Here is a 14879-nt window from a genome sequence, read left to right on the forward strand (position 1 = left end):
ATCTTCACTGCCACTTCATAGCTCATATCTATATCATCTTGGCTCATGATCACAACAGTAGTTTTTAAAATGGTTTCTCCCTTAGTCCACCCTACTCTTCCCCACAAGCCTGTCAACTTGCTGTCAAAGGGAATGTTCTACACTACAATTCTGATGTTATGCCCTCCTTCTCATCCTTACTGGCACCTTGTGGTTTTCAACTCTTCCACTCGAACACACCCGAGAGGTAAGGTACTTTCCCTTCAGCATTAGCAGTACCCTGGGGGCGGGTAGGATGGGCATGAAAGGAGTAGTTCATAAAATGCCCTTTCAAGATAGGAATGTAGCTCAGTGGTAGACAATGTTTTTACCATGAAAGAGGACCTGGATACAATCCACAGCACCAAAACAAAAAGACATGCCCCTTCTAGATGACTTTGTTGTTTTCTATAAGGACTGTCTGTCCACTTCTATAGAGAATTCATACATAAATAAATAGTTTTTCACGGGCAGGTTTCTGTCTTTCCTCCTGATTCCTCTCCCATTTCATACTTAATCAGTAACAGCTTTAAAAAACCCAAACATGGAAAACTTCACCACATCTCTATGCTTTTTTTGTTCTGTCTAGATGCCTTCTTAATCATATCTGCCAATGGCTCACATGATAACTCTCTCAGATATCACTTCTGCTTAGGATTCCTTCTTTGACTCTCTGAGAGTCAACCACTCCCATGTCTATGCTCTTTCGCATCTTGCAGATGGTCGATTACTGGACATAACACTCAGTGGTACTGTGTCTACTCTCACTCAATGGATTCCTGAAGAGTTTCCAATTTGTTCATTTTTGTACCCAATGAAGAGTGAGTATACACATTTGAGACTGATGAAAAATTTAAAGTCCAAATAACAGGGAATGCAGAGGGGTAAATGGGTACTCAAAAATTAACCCATGTATAAGGTGAATGTTTCCCCATTTATGATGTAGTCATTATTTTTCCCAGAGTCTTTCTCATTATATTTATTTTAAGAATGTAAATGGGGTGGGAGATTATTTTCCATCTAGGCTAAAAAAATGCCTCTACTAAAATAGTCATTGCTTATCAAATAAGACAAGTGAAGCAAGAAGAAATAAGAAACATTAGAAAGCAACACTAAGGTCATCATTTTTTTAAGATATTAAGATTATATACTGGTCAGCCAAAATTCACAGGTGATGAGAATTCAGTGAGGTAGCTGAATAAAATATTACAGCCTAGATAAAGAAAAGCAGCTACCTGTTGGAAGCTTTATTAGAATAATATACTGCAGTTATATAATAGAAAAAAAATTCAAAACCCATTAGGAGTAAGAGAAACATGAAAGCTCTATTTGCATAAAAATTTTAAAATAATACTGAGGAACAAACACGAAAACAAAATAAGGGGAAACTATATTATTGGATAGGTGTCAAATAACTCAATGTATTCTCAATAAAAATATTACCAGAATATTTGAGGAATGAAAGAAGCCAATTCTAAACTTTGTGTAGAAAAATAAACTGAATAGGTAGGAATATTCTGAAAAATAACCTTAATGGGGGTTAATGGGACAACAGTTTTATTCAAACAAGTCTTCCAAATTTCTTTTCAAGCTTATTCCTATTATTTTAATATACTTTATTCCTAGTGTTCTACAGATACCTTAATTTCCTTAGATGATTTGGGATACTTCCATCTGAAAACACAGGTAACAGCTCATTCATTTAACATCTACATGACATATTTTTTTGCTGTCCCATAACTTAACATATTACTTATTTAAATAAACAAATAAATAAATACTGTTTTGATTACCTGGGATTGAACTCAGGGGTACTGGGCACTGAGCCCCAGCCCAAGCCCTATTTTCTATTTTTTATGTAGACACAGGGTCTTACTGTGTTGATTAGTGCCTCACTTCTGCTGAGGCTGGCTTTGAACTCAAGATTCTACTGCCTCAACCTCCTGAGCTGCTGGAATTGCAGGCATGCGCTACCACACCCAGAAACATATTCTTTATTGATGGACACTTTGGTTGTTCTTAAACTTTTGCTATTGCTAATAAATATGTAACAAAAATGGTCATACTACCTACAAGAAAAAGAATGAGCAGCTGAAGAATTACACCGAAAGGAAGACTGCTCTTGATTCTTTGTAAAATAAATTATAAGCATGTGTATTTCTAAATAAGTAAAATTGAAACTGAAATTTTTGCTTGGTCTATTTCTTCCCAAATATTGAGAGGGGCTAGTATACATCATCCAATACAGTCACCAAGTCACACGTAGCTTTTGAGCCCTTGCAATGTTGCTAATCCAAATTAAAAATTACTTTAAGTGTAAAAAATGGATTTCAAAGATTTAGTATGAAAAATAATTTTAAAATCTCAATTTTAAAAATATGCATTACATATTAAAATACTACTACTTTTGATATATTGGGCTAAATAAAATATATCATTAAATTAATTCCATTTCTTTTTACTCGTGAATATTGGAAAGTTTTCAATTCCATATATGGCTTGCACAAGAATTCTGTTCAATAGATTTGGGCTAGAATAATACTCTTAATCATCAATAACCCCTAATAAAGAGTAGGTTTTAGAAGTGTGGAAATTTGTACTCTTTTGACATAATAGACTTTGTGGCCACTACTCCCTTCCCCAAATTGAGAAGAACAGAAGCAAGCTTAGATAAATTCTATAAACACTAGGTTGATTAGCTCTCCAAATATTTTTTTAAAAGTTCTTTTGACAACTATAAAACCAGTTTGTATAGAGACCAATGAAAAGATATTTACATCTACATACATGTGTAAATTTATGACAAGTTACACAAATAAAACTTAGAGACTCTATACAATGCAAGTTGTCCTGCATGATTTTCTAGGGATAAAAATATTTTAAGCACTCAATGTTATTCTCCATTATTTTGGATATCTTTAAAGTATCAAGAGCAAAATTATAATAGATGGGGCTTGCAAATTTTTTATGAATATAATAATTCCTAAGAAGAAATGAAGGTGACTTATGATAAAATTTTATTTCAATGCAGAATTTTAAACATAATAGTCATTTTCAAACACTAATTTAAACTTATTGACAGAATGCTGTCTTTGGCAGTAATTTTTTTTCCTAAGTAATACCACTGGATTTTAAAGGGTTAGTGGTGGTTAACTCTCTAGGAAAGGCAGGAAAATTATACACTTTCCCATTTTAGGATGAAAGATAATCTGTCATTGAGTTCCATTTGTCTATGAATCTCATTCAGAAAATTTAAACTGTCATTTTAGTAAAGTTAATGATTTCTTTGACTTCAGTGTCCTAAACTCCACTTTTTTAATGCTTAACCTTGATATTCTATAATTTCATAACCATTTGACACAGTGCTTTTTTGATTACTTATTACTTTTATATGGATAAGCATTATAAAAAATGAGACTTCTTCATTTTGTTTTTTGTAGAAATATTCCATATTCTACCTGCCAGATTCATATAGATTTTTTCAAGCTGACAAAAGTTAATTATTGTATAAGACAAAAAAAACTTTGGAGGTTCTATTTTGTAGCTATTTTCCTGCTTAACAGTAACAATGGAATTAGGTTATTTGTCGACAAATTTAAATGATTGCAAAAAAGGCAACATTAAAAAAAATAAAATAAGTTTCAGATGGGTTAAAAACACACATGGGTATAAATTTTTTTTTTTTTTTTCTGTGACATTCCTTAGTCCCTTTTCTGTTGCTAACAATAGTCCGACAGACTGGGCGAGTTATAAAGAGGCTTACTTTGGCTCTTGGTTTTGTTGCAAGTTAGAGTGGCTGCATCTGGATGACCTTCCTTCTGGCCAAGTCTGAAGGTAGCACAGGTATCAAGGTGAGAAACAGGTTTTTCTCCTTCTCTTATAAAGCCACTATTACTATGGGGTTCCACCTCAATGACCTTATCTAATCTTAATCACTCCTGTTGGCCCTATCTCTAAATACCTCACAATGAGTATTAAACTTGAACATGAGTTTCGCAAGGGAAAAACCACACCAATTCCATTTACTTCTCTGAAATTGAGAATACAAAGAGTTTGAGTTTATTTATTTTTGAGCTAAGGACTCACCAAGTTGCTTAGGGCTTCACTAAGCTGCTGAGGCTCTCTGGCCTCAAAGTTGCAGTTCTGCCTCAGGCTCCCAGGTTGCTGGGATTACTGGTGAGAATCACCATGCCTGGATTTATTTTCTGATACTGAAATCAAACTTTCACATTTTCCTACACCATAGAACATAGAGTATACAAAACTAATTAGGACTATTCCCCTTGCAAGTGAATATTTAAACACTTTTAAAATACTCAATTTTACTTAAATATTGGAACTGCATACATGGTAATTCACTGTATGTAAAATAGTTTGTCAAGTAATGGGTTATATACAATTATTCTCTAAACAAAGACAGAATTTTAGAATGGGGAGCAATTTTAAAAGATGGATAGTAATTCACCTAAGAGGACAAAAGCCAATCAAAATTTGAACACTAATTATGAAGTTTATATACAAGGGAATATGCAGAAAATCCTTTGAAAAAAATCTAGAAGGGCTGATTGGTTAATCTTCCTGGGAGTGTTCTTCATGGTGTTACATTTAGTTACAATTTGAAACTTTTTTTTTTTTTTTAACATATTCCTTAAGAGATGCTCTTAATGGTCATGGATAATGTCAAGCTATCACAGTCCCTCCCATGAAATTCCAGAACATTTCACAATGAGCTCCTCAAAACTATCATGAGCTAGTTTTCAGCACACCACTGTAAGAACTACTCAAATACTAACAAATCATATTCTTTTTCTTTTGGGAGGGAATAGAAAACAACTTCCTGGAGATAAAATACATGCCACATTATTTTGGGAGCCTTCCTGAACCTCAGAATTGCACTGGACAAAAGAGCTCTTGCTCATATAATCACTGAGTGTCATTTTAGTCTTTTGAAAATCTAAGAAATTTTAAAATGACATTCAAATAAAAGTGATGTGATGATGATGGTCCTAACAATGTATGAAACATCTGTAAGTATCAGAAAAAAATCTAGTTCTATTTTCATCCTTTGTATGTGGGAAAACTGAGGGATTTATCTAAAGTTAGGCATCAAATAGTGAGTGGTTCACATAAGGCTAGGCCTGAGCTCTTCTGGCAGTTCTTCCATCATATAATGCCTGTAATCCCAGCAACTTGGGAGGCTGAGGCAGGAGGACTGTGAGTTCAAAGCCAGTATCAGGAGATTAGCAAGGCACTTAGCAACTCAGTAAGACCCTGTCTCTAAGTAAAAAATTTTTTAAAAAGGCTGAGGATGTGGCTCATTGGTTAAATGCTCTGGGTTCAATCCCTGGTACCAAAAATAAATAAATTAATAGATAGATAAGAGCTGGGAATATAGTTTAGTAGCAGAGGACCCTAGGTTCAATCAACTGTACCACCCTCCTCCCCAATCTACTTTGCCAACATTCAAGCTTTTTACCAGGCTTAGTGTTGACACTTCAAAAAAACCCACAAAATGTTTTGGTGACATTTCTGTGAGCCTGTTTATTAACACAACTAAAGGTATTTTGTAAGTCTTCAACAAGGCATCCTTTCTTTATATGGATTGGAATAAATATTTAAGACATGGAATTTTAAGTTGTCACAGTTACTCTGTCCAACTATGCTACCTTTCCAGATTATCTTTGCTGTGTTGAACTGCTAATGTTTCTTTAAAATATTTGATGAAGACTTTGTTATCTCCCCTGATAATGTCATTGAGAGAACTGGAGGTCCATAAATATTAGTTCATTCACTTATTCAGTCAAGCATTCATTGAATCCCTTCTCAGTCGAAGTGCCATGGTGTGGCGCTAGTACACATCCTATACTGCCGGATGCATTGCTATGCTGAGGCAACGGGGCTGGTTAAGTGTCCTGGAGTGATGGAAAAGGGAAGAACATTTTGTTTGTTTGTTTTGGAACTGGGGATTGAACCCAGGGGCACTGAACCACATCTCCAGTCCTTTTTAAGAATGTTTTATTGAGAGTGTTGCTATGTTTTTAGGGCTTCACTAAGTTGCTGAGGCTGGCCTTGAACCAGCAATCTCCTGCCTCAGCCTCCCAAGTCACTGGGATTACAGGCATGCATTACCATGACCAGCATGCAAAGCATTTTGAAATGCTGTCAGTGTCTGCATACCATCCACCCAAATCACCCATGAAATTTCACTTCATTTCTCTCTTATTTTTGCCTTAGTAAAGGAGAAAAAAGTATCCCACTAAGTCAAAGTTAGTTTTAAAAGGTAAAAATGAACTATGATTAAAGTATCTATCAATATTACTGAGACAGAAGATACAGTGACTTAAGTAGAGATGTATATCCATTGATCCAGTGATCATCAAACACAGAAAAGAGCACATAAAATACTCAATGAAAAAAAAAAAAAACAAAAAAACTAGCAGATTGGGGTTGTGGCTCAGTGGTAGAGCACTCGCCTAGCATGCATGAGGCACTGGGTTATTTACACACAAAGTGTAAATAAACAAAATAAAGGTATTGTATCCATCTATAACTAAAAATATTTAAATAAAAAACTAGTAATATTCAGCAAATGACTTATGGAAACTTTCCTGATTATTGAACACTTACCCTAGGAAAACACATGGCATGTTTTATTTTGTCTCACTAGTTATCTTTGCTAATAAAAATGTAATATCTCATTATTCAAACCACACGGAGGATTTGACTATGTGGTACAGCATAGGGTTTCATCATCAGTTTACAGGAAGAGCTAAAAGGTGAATTAAACTTGAAAAATGAAAGAAATAGCTGTGCATGGTTGCACAGGCCTGTAATCCCAGCATCTCAGGAGGTGAGGCTAGTGATGTAGCTCAGGGGTAAAGTGTTTGTGAGTTATTTCCACCTGGTACTCGCCTCCCCCAAAATAGAACAAATGAAGAACAATCCTCAAATTATAAGTATTGACCTTCTTTTAAAGGCTAAAAAGGCAGTTTAGAAATTATTATTCATTTAATGTGACAGATATTAAAATATAATTAATGAAAAATGACATAATTTAGATCCCACTAGTCATATTTTTTGCTTATTCTTTTATTCCAATAGTCTAATATTCCCTCATCAAGCATGGTCTTCAAAGGAACCAAAAGAGAGTAGTTCTGTCATAAATGCCACCATTTTTTGGAAATTAAAGAGGTCAAATTATAGCTGGGTAATTTAACATAAATAGTAATGTGCAATGATTATCTTATGGCCACTTCATGATTTCAGCTAATGCCACAGAATAATTTTTCATGGGTTAAGCGGGGGTGCGGGAGGAGATTGATGGAGATGCCAATTATGTCGACCTTTATCTTCTATGTCAGAGGCACAGATTTATGAAGCATGTTTATTTCAGTTGAAAATACTGGCCTTTTGACTAGTAGCTAACATTTTGGTTTCCTAAGACTAAAACAGGTTTTAGCCACAGCCGTTTTCTTTTGATATTTAATTTAATGCCTTCTCCTGCCTCTCTGACAATAATTTATAATAAATTCAAGTCGCATCTGCAGCATCTGTGAAACAATTACTGCATCTAGGACTGACTCTGCAGTCTAATCCATCATAATTATGACAGTCCTCTTTGAAGAAACTATGATGCATGACTTAAAAATAGCACATTAGTGTGCAAATGGATCAGCATCTCATTTCACCAATATGCATTTAGGGTTGTAATTTAGCTCAACACCATTTGACTCTTTTTGAATCACTCAAATGGTAGCTGCATCTCTCACCACATAAAGCTGTAGATGATGCTCAAGACTTGAAAAGAGAGCTTTTTGTTTTCACTTTTTTTTTAATTTCAATTTTTTAGATGATATGCCTTTTCCTGGTCTAGAAAAAAAATACACATTTAAATTTCATGTCAGCTTTTTTCAAAGGACAAAAGAGTCAATTTGCATGTTTGTATAGCTTTTATATTATAAGGTAGGAATCTTTTTTCCTATTAAAAAAAAAAAACAAAAAAACCTTTGAGCTAGGTACTGTGGGACATGCCTATCATCCCAGCTACTTAGGAAGGTAAGGTAGGAAGATCACAAGTTCAAGGCCAGCTTGGGCATCTTGGCAAGATCCTTTCCTAAAACAAAAAAATGCAAAGGCAGGGGGGATATAATTCAGTGGCAGAGCACCCCTGGGTTCAATTCCCTGTCCTGCCAAAAAAACAAAAATAGACACACAAAACATTTGGCTTCAAGTTCTAATACTACAAGTATATATAAAATACCATCAGGGGAGTCCTGTTTAGTGGGGTTAATGCTTAAGACGGGCTGCTTGTGGGAAATGCATCCTCTAAGGTCGATGTGTTTCAGCATTAGCCTTAGGGAACTATTGCTTTTACTCCTGTCACATCCTCTGAAGAATGTTGCTCCATTGGTGGTTCAGGCTATCAGCAATTATTTCTCGACACGGAAAAACATTAGGGAAAATGATACATTAGGTTAAAACTCCTGAATAGATGACAGCATTCTCCAAATTATTTTAGATTCTTCTTTCCAAAATGGAACATAATTTATGTCAACCATATACTTAATTCAAGATGTGTGCAGAAGAATGTATTTCATTATGGAATTTCTGTTGAATAACCTTGTGTAGAGATTCTAAAACCCTAAACAAAATGTTGTTTTGAATTCCAATCTTAGGCCAACTATTGAATTCCTTCTATTTAGTTTGATTTTCTTTTTTTGGGGGGTAGGGGTACCAGGGATTGAACTCAGGGGCACTCAACCACTGAGCCCCATCTCCAGCCCATTTTTGTATTTTATTTAGAGACAGGGTCTCACTGAGTTGATTAGTGCCTCACCTTGCTTTGAACTTGTGATCCTCCTGCCTCAGCCTCCTGAGCTGCTGGGATTACAGCGTGTGCCAGGTGCCTTGCTAGTTGGACTTTCTTAATTACATTGTAATTATCAGTGGTTGCTGAGTCCCAAGTATCCTTCATTAATTTAACACTAACATTAATTTAAACCTAATACTAAAATTTTAAAGTAAACTAGAGTCAATCAATCCAAGACATCTACTTCCAATAGCAAATATATCTAAGCTATATGTTGAGTCTGGAATGTAGTATTTTTTAACTTGTTTTTTTATAGCTGTAGATGGACAGCATGCCTTTGTTGAATTTTTTATGTGGTACTAAGGATCGAACCCAGGGCTTCCTTCACACATGCTAATCAAGCTCTCTGCCACTGAGCTACAGCCCTGGCCATGGAATGTAGTATTTCATATGTGGATTAAGTATGGAGAATATGAGGCAAGGTATGGTGGCACATACCTGTAATCTCAGCAGTTTGAGAGGCTGAGGCAGGAGGATTGTGAGTTCAAAGTCAAACTCAGCTATTTAGCAAAGCCCTAAGCAACTCAGCAAGATCCTGTCTGTAATTAAAAAAAAAAAAAAAGCTGGGGATGTGGTTCACTCGTTAAGCTCCTATGGATTCAATCCCAGTACCAAAAAAAAAAATTCTATAAGTGCATTAGACAAGTTGCTGCCGCTCAGTGTGTACATTGCCCCTGTGGTGCACTGCATGCCTAGACAGGAGGTCCTACCAGGTTTTTCAAAATATTCAATATGTATTATTTAATTTCTACTTATGAAGCCTCAAAATTTGTTTTTTTATCTTAAATAAACCGTATAGAAAAAATTTAATAGTGTATAGATTGAGGGGGGAGACTTCAGGAGAACTCACTAAAGAATAGAAGAAAGTGCTTAGAGTTACAGATCTGCAATTAAGAAGAGCGTACACCTGGCAGTTTAGAAATAAATCTGTTCATAGTTTGCAATACAACTCAACCAACAAGTTTGCCAATTGGTAAGATGAAAATGACCGTGTCAATTCCCAATTATCCACACTTTAGTCAATCCTGGAGTTGTTTCTTGAATTTGGGTTTATTCCTGGCCTCTCTCAACAAACTAATAGATACTACGGGAAAATATCATCAAATGTAACTGGAAATTATTTTTATTGCAAGCATTGTACATTGTCACAAGCACTTAGAATCATAAATTGTTTTTTAAAAATTAGGTTTTTAATTGCACTTCTGTCATTAGAATAATCAAGAGCTGGTTGTCCTTATTGGGACACCATCAAGGAACATTTAGTTGGATATAGTCTATCCAGTCTTTTAAATTTTCAATTTAAAGAAAGCACTACAGAGAGAGAGAAAAAAAAAAAGAGTAGTTTTGATCATGCTGATACCCTGATAATTTTTCCAAGGAACAAGGAAACACAACCAAAAGAGTCTGTGGAGTGGGCAACACTGGAGTGGGTACAGATATAATGATAGAAGAGATGAAGGGGAGACAGATCTCCCATGTCAGGAAGTCATGAGGCGAGAGCCTTTTTAGGCCTCTCAAGAATCCCCCCATGTGTCATGACAGAGTTTGGATGCCTGCCCCAGAGAGGGCATCCAATAGCCAGTCAATGTCAGACACAAAAATAGTGACATCTAAAGAATACTGCAGCATGCACAGGTGCAGAAGGAGCTCTAAGCCCCTTTTCATCCTCTTTCAGTCCTGCCTAATCTCTTAGGGGTTGGTGCTGAACAGGGAGAGGGAAAGGTGTTCAGAGTAAGACCCTCACTTTCAACTCCAAGTGTGGGGGCTGGAGTTTAACACTGCTGGGGAAGAACATTGATTGTCTCAAGGCTTGAAGGGTAGTTTTAAAATGAACAGAACCGAGTTTTCAAAATCTGAAATAACAACCAAAAGGTGCTGTAAAAAATATGGAATTTGTTCAACAAGATACGAGAGGGAGAATGGAATGAGGGAAGATTGTCACACATTTGAAGGGAAATTATAAGAAAAAGTTTCATTTTTATACCTTAAAGTATGATGTTTTTCAATAAAACTGTTACATAAGTCCACTAAAGTGGTTTCTAGTAATATATTAAAACTTCATGTAATTTCTAGCAGGGTTCATTATCATTTAACGTTTTAATGATGACAATGACAGTTACAAAAATAACCCTTCAAAATATTCATTTTTTAATACTGGGGATTGACCCAGAGGTACTTTACCACTGAGTTACATCTCCGGTCCTTTTTGTTTTTTTATTTTGGGACAGCACCTTGCCAAGTTGCTGATACTGGCCTCAAACTTGTGATCCTCCTGCCCCAGCCTCTCTAGTTGCTGAGATTACAGGCAAAAGCCACAGTACCTGGTTCAAGTTAATTCATTATTTTAATCAATAAATAACTGGATAGATCCTGTATGTCAGACCCTTTTGTAGCCATCAGCAATACACCACTGAACAAAACAGACAAATATCCCTGTCCAAGAACCTTATAGTCTAGTGAAGAAACAGTAGACATAATAAGGAAGTAAATTGTGCAGTATGACAAGATGTTGAGTGCTAAGGAAAAAAAATAAATAATAGGGCAGTCTATGGGGAATCAAAAACATCAGGGTAAAACTGAAGGTTGCAACATTAAATCCTATATAGTCAGGCTAGGCATGGTGGCACACACCTGTAATCCTAGTAGCTCGGGAGGCTAAGACAGGAGAATCATGAGTTCAAAGCCACCTTCAGCAAAAACGAGGCACTAAGCAACTCAGTGAGACCCAGTCTCTAAATAAAACACAAAATAGGATTGGGGATGTGGCTCAGTGGTCAAGTGGCCCTGAGTTCAATCCCTAGTACTCACTCTCCCTGCCCCCAAATAATACTATATAGTCAGATTCCACTGATAGTGAGATTCAAACAAAGTCTTATAGCCAAATTACATAATAAACTTCTAATTAACCAAGATGACTTAAGTCAGTGTGTTAAGTCTCTATTTTTAGATATACTGGGTCATGTCCTCAGTCCTAAAATCAAGAATGCAAAAAGAAAACTAACAAATGTAGGTAACTAAATTAGAGTCAGTAAATTATTTCATCCCCAGGGAGCTTTAACAATATTAATGTGGAACAGACTAACAAAATATCTAATGTTTTCTTGTAAAACTTCGTAACAGGGATACTTGCAACACAGACATTTTGACAATTATACACTGTATTATATTCATGAAATCTGCTGTTCTCAAAGATGCTTTGTTCTCTACCACTGTCTCAAAAGGCATGCCATCTGTGTTTCTCAGAAGTTTTGTACAAACTTGAAAAGCGCCATCTTCATACTGATCTAAACTTAATCAACCAGTTACCATGACAACCTAGTCAATTTTCTTCTCATTTTGGAACAATTAGTGACTATATTATCTTGGTTAACTTGTAGAATGTTACAAAGTTATTCTTGAAGGTAAGATGAGCGTTCTTAAATCTTGATACTTAAAGATTAATAAAGCAGATGCCATTAAACTTATCAATGGTCTATTTTTAAGATACTTCAATGTGCCAGTCCTAAAGAAAACTGCCTACATCATTTCATAACATAGATAAAACTATTTTTAGTTCATTTAGAAGAAAATAATGTAAAATAAATTCTGAAATGGATTAAGGTATCAGCAAAATGAAAAACACCAATTGTGTTGATACTTTTCAAGAACATCATGCAACCATATATTCATCAGAAACATAAGATGACCCAAAAATCTAGTGCTTATTTTAGATGGCAATCAAAATAGAAGCAGAAAGACATTATAAATTTTTCTTACAAACTTTCTTGTACAAATAACCTATGGGATCTAGACTTAGTATAAAATGTGTCCTCTATCATTCAGTATTTTTATTTATGCAATGGGAAGACAAGACATAGAAGAACAGCTATTTAAAATATGAAAAATAAGTTCTAGTTCTAGATGTGGAGTTGAGAGCAAGTTATGACCTCCCCACATCTTGATTTTTAAAAGAGAACAATAATGTAATCTATGGGAAATCACTGTGCTTACATGTAAGAACTGAGTTCTTGAATTCTAAGGTTCTCTAAAACTGGCAATGGTAAATATCTACAGCAGCTTCAGCTTGGATGACATAAGCCATCAGAGAGACTACATTTTGCCTGATAGAAAGTTCAGCTCACTTTGACTTTACAGGTTAGTAAACAGAAACTTAAAAAGGGGCTTGATATAGTTCATACCAGGAAGAGGCAGATATGAAATGCAACTGTTCAACTTTGGAGCCAAAATGTAAGGAGATGGTGATGGTCAGTTTAAGACAAAGAAGAAATCTGGTGCTCTTTATCAGTCCTCTCCTGGGAAAAAGAACTCTAGATTGAACACTGTGAGTCAGTAACTAGGCAAGTAGATTCTCTAATGGGGCAGAAATGATTGAGGAGCTATGTTCACTGAGGTCCCAATAAAATATTCCACGACTCTCCACCTCCAAGAAACATTGGGTTCAACTGATGCAAGTATTACCCTGATAAAAGATATAAATCATAAAATTAATTGTTAATTGATAAATGTATACTTTTGTTTAAGTATGACTCTGATGAGTTTGGTTATACCAATTCAATTCCCTTTGATCCTATTAACTTTGAGGGAAAGATAAGATTGTTGTTGCTTCTTTTTTGGTTTGGTATTTATTAAGGAATAAGTCTTGGGCAATGGTGTCCACCCCAAAGTGATGTCTTCTGTAACAAGTCCATGATCTCTCTTTGTAAATGCCATGATCCTGAGTTAGAGACGTGTCCTAATGTGTACACGCATGAATAAAGGTAGGCAGAGTCAAATCATACAAGCATTGATGAGAACCTGTACACTGGCAGAGTATAAATTCTTCAACACTTTCAACTTAGATGGACATGTTCATATGCAAATGTTGCTTTAACTTCAAATTAACTGGTAAAACAAACTATCCTTCCTTTCATATTTTTTAAATCATATTGCTTTTCTAACTATTCAAACTTTTCCTTAGAAAAGTATCTTACCAGGATGTAAAAATCAACATGCAAAAAACAAAAGTATTTCTATACACCAATAATAAATTCACTGAAAAAAATTTGAGAATGAAACAGACAAAAAACCTAGGAATAAGTCAAGAAGGTGAAAGACCTCTTTGATGAAAATTACGGAACACTAAAGAAAGAAACTGAAGAAGACATTAGAAATAAAGAACTTCAAGTTCATGGACAAACAGAATTAATACTGTTAAAATAGACATTTTACCAAAAGCAATCTATAGATTTGACGCAATTCCCATCAAAATACCAATGACATTCTTCAAAGAACTACCAATACCCCCCCAACAAAACAAACAAACAAACAACAACAACAGTCCTTAAATTCATATGGAAGAATAAAAAATCCAGAATAGCCAAAGCAATCCTCAGTAATAAGAGCAATACTAGAGGCATCAGAATACCAGACCTCAAATTGTACTACAAAGCTATAGTAACAAAAACAGAATAGTATTGGCATATAAACAGACACATAGACCAATGGAATAAAGTAAAATACATCAAGACAAACTCACACAGATACAGTCTCCCGAGCCTTTACAAAAGTGCCAGAAACATATATTGGAGAAAAGTCAGACTGTTTAACACGACTTCCTTAGTAAGACACCTAAAGCTCAAGAAATAAAATAAACCAAGAATCATTAAGTGGGATGACAACAAATTATAAAACTTCTGCACAGCAAACATAACAATTAAGAGCATAAAGAGAAAGCCTAATTCCAAATGGGAGAAAATCTATGTCAGCTTCTCTTTTAATGGAACATATCTAGAATTATATAAAGAACAAAAAGATTCGTTAAAAAAAAAAAACAAGTTGTCATTCTATAATAATGATATATGCATACCCACATTTACAGCAATGCAGTTCACAAAAGTCAAGTTACGGAAACATTATTGGTATTCATCAACATGTGAAACATTATTGGTATTCATCAACATGTGAATAGATAAAGTGTCTACCAGAGTTTATTTTTTGGCCTTAAGGAATGAAA

The 14879-nt window shown here is 35.1% G+C and overlaps 1 protein-coding gene across 2 annotated transcripts in view; it reads right to left on the reverse strand.

Moving 5' to 3' along the window:
* Positions 1 to 14879, reverse strand: part of Tet2 (tet methylcytosine dioxygenase 2) — a 137479-nt gene that overhangs the window by 50032 nt on the left and 72568 nt on the right. The gene's annotated exons all lie outside the window — the stretch shown is intronic.

This window comes from Marmota monax, unplaced genomic scaffold (assembly GCF_021218885.2).
Source record: "Marmota monax isolate L192 unplaced genomic scaffold, Marmota_monax_Labrador192_F-V1.1 WCK01_AAM20220418_F8-fsc00002, whole genome shotgun sequence".
Lineage (NCBI taxonomy): Eukaryota > Metazoa > Chordata > Mammalia > Rodentia > Sciuridae > Marmota > Marmota monax.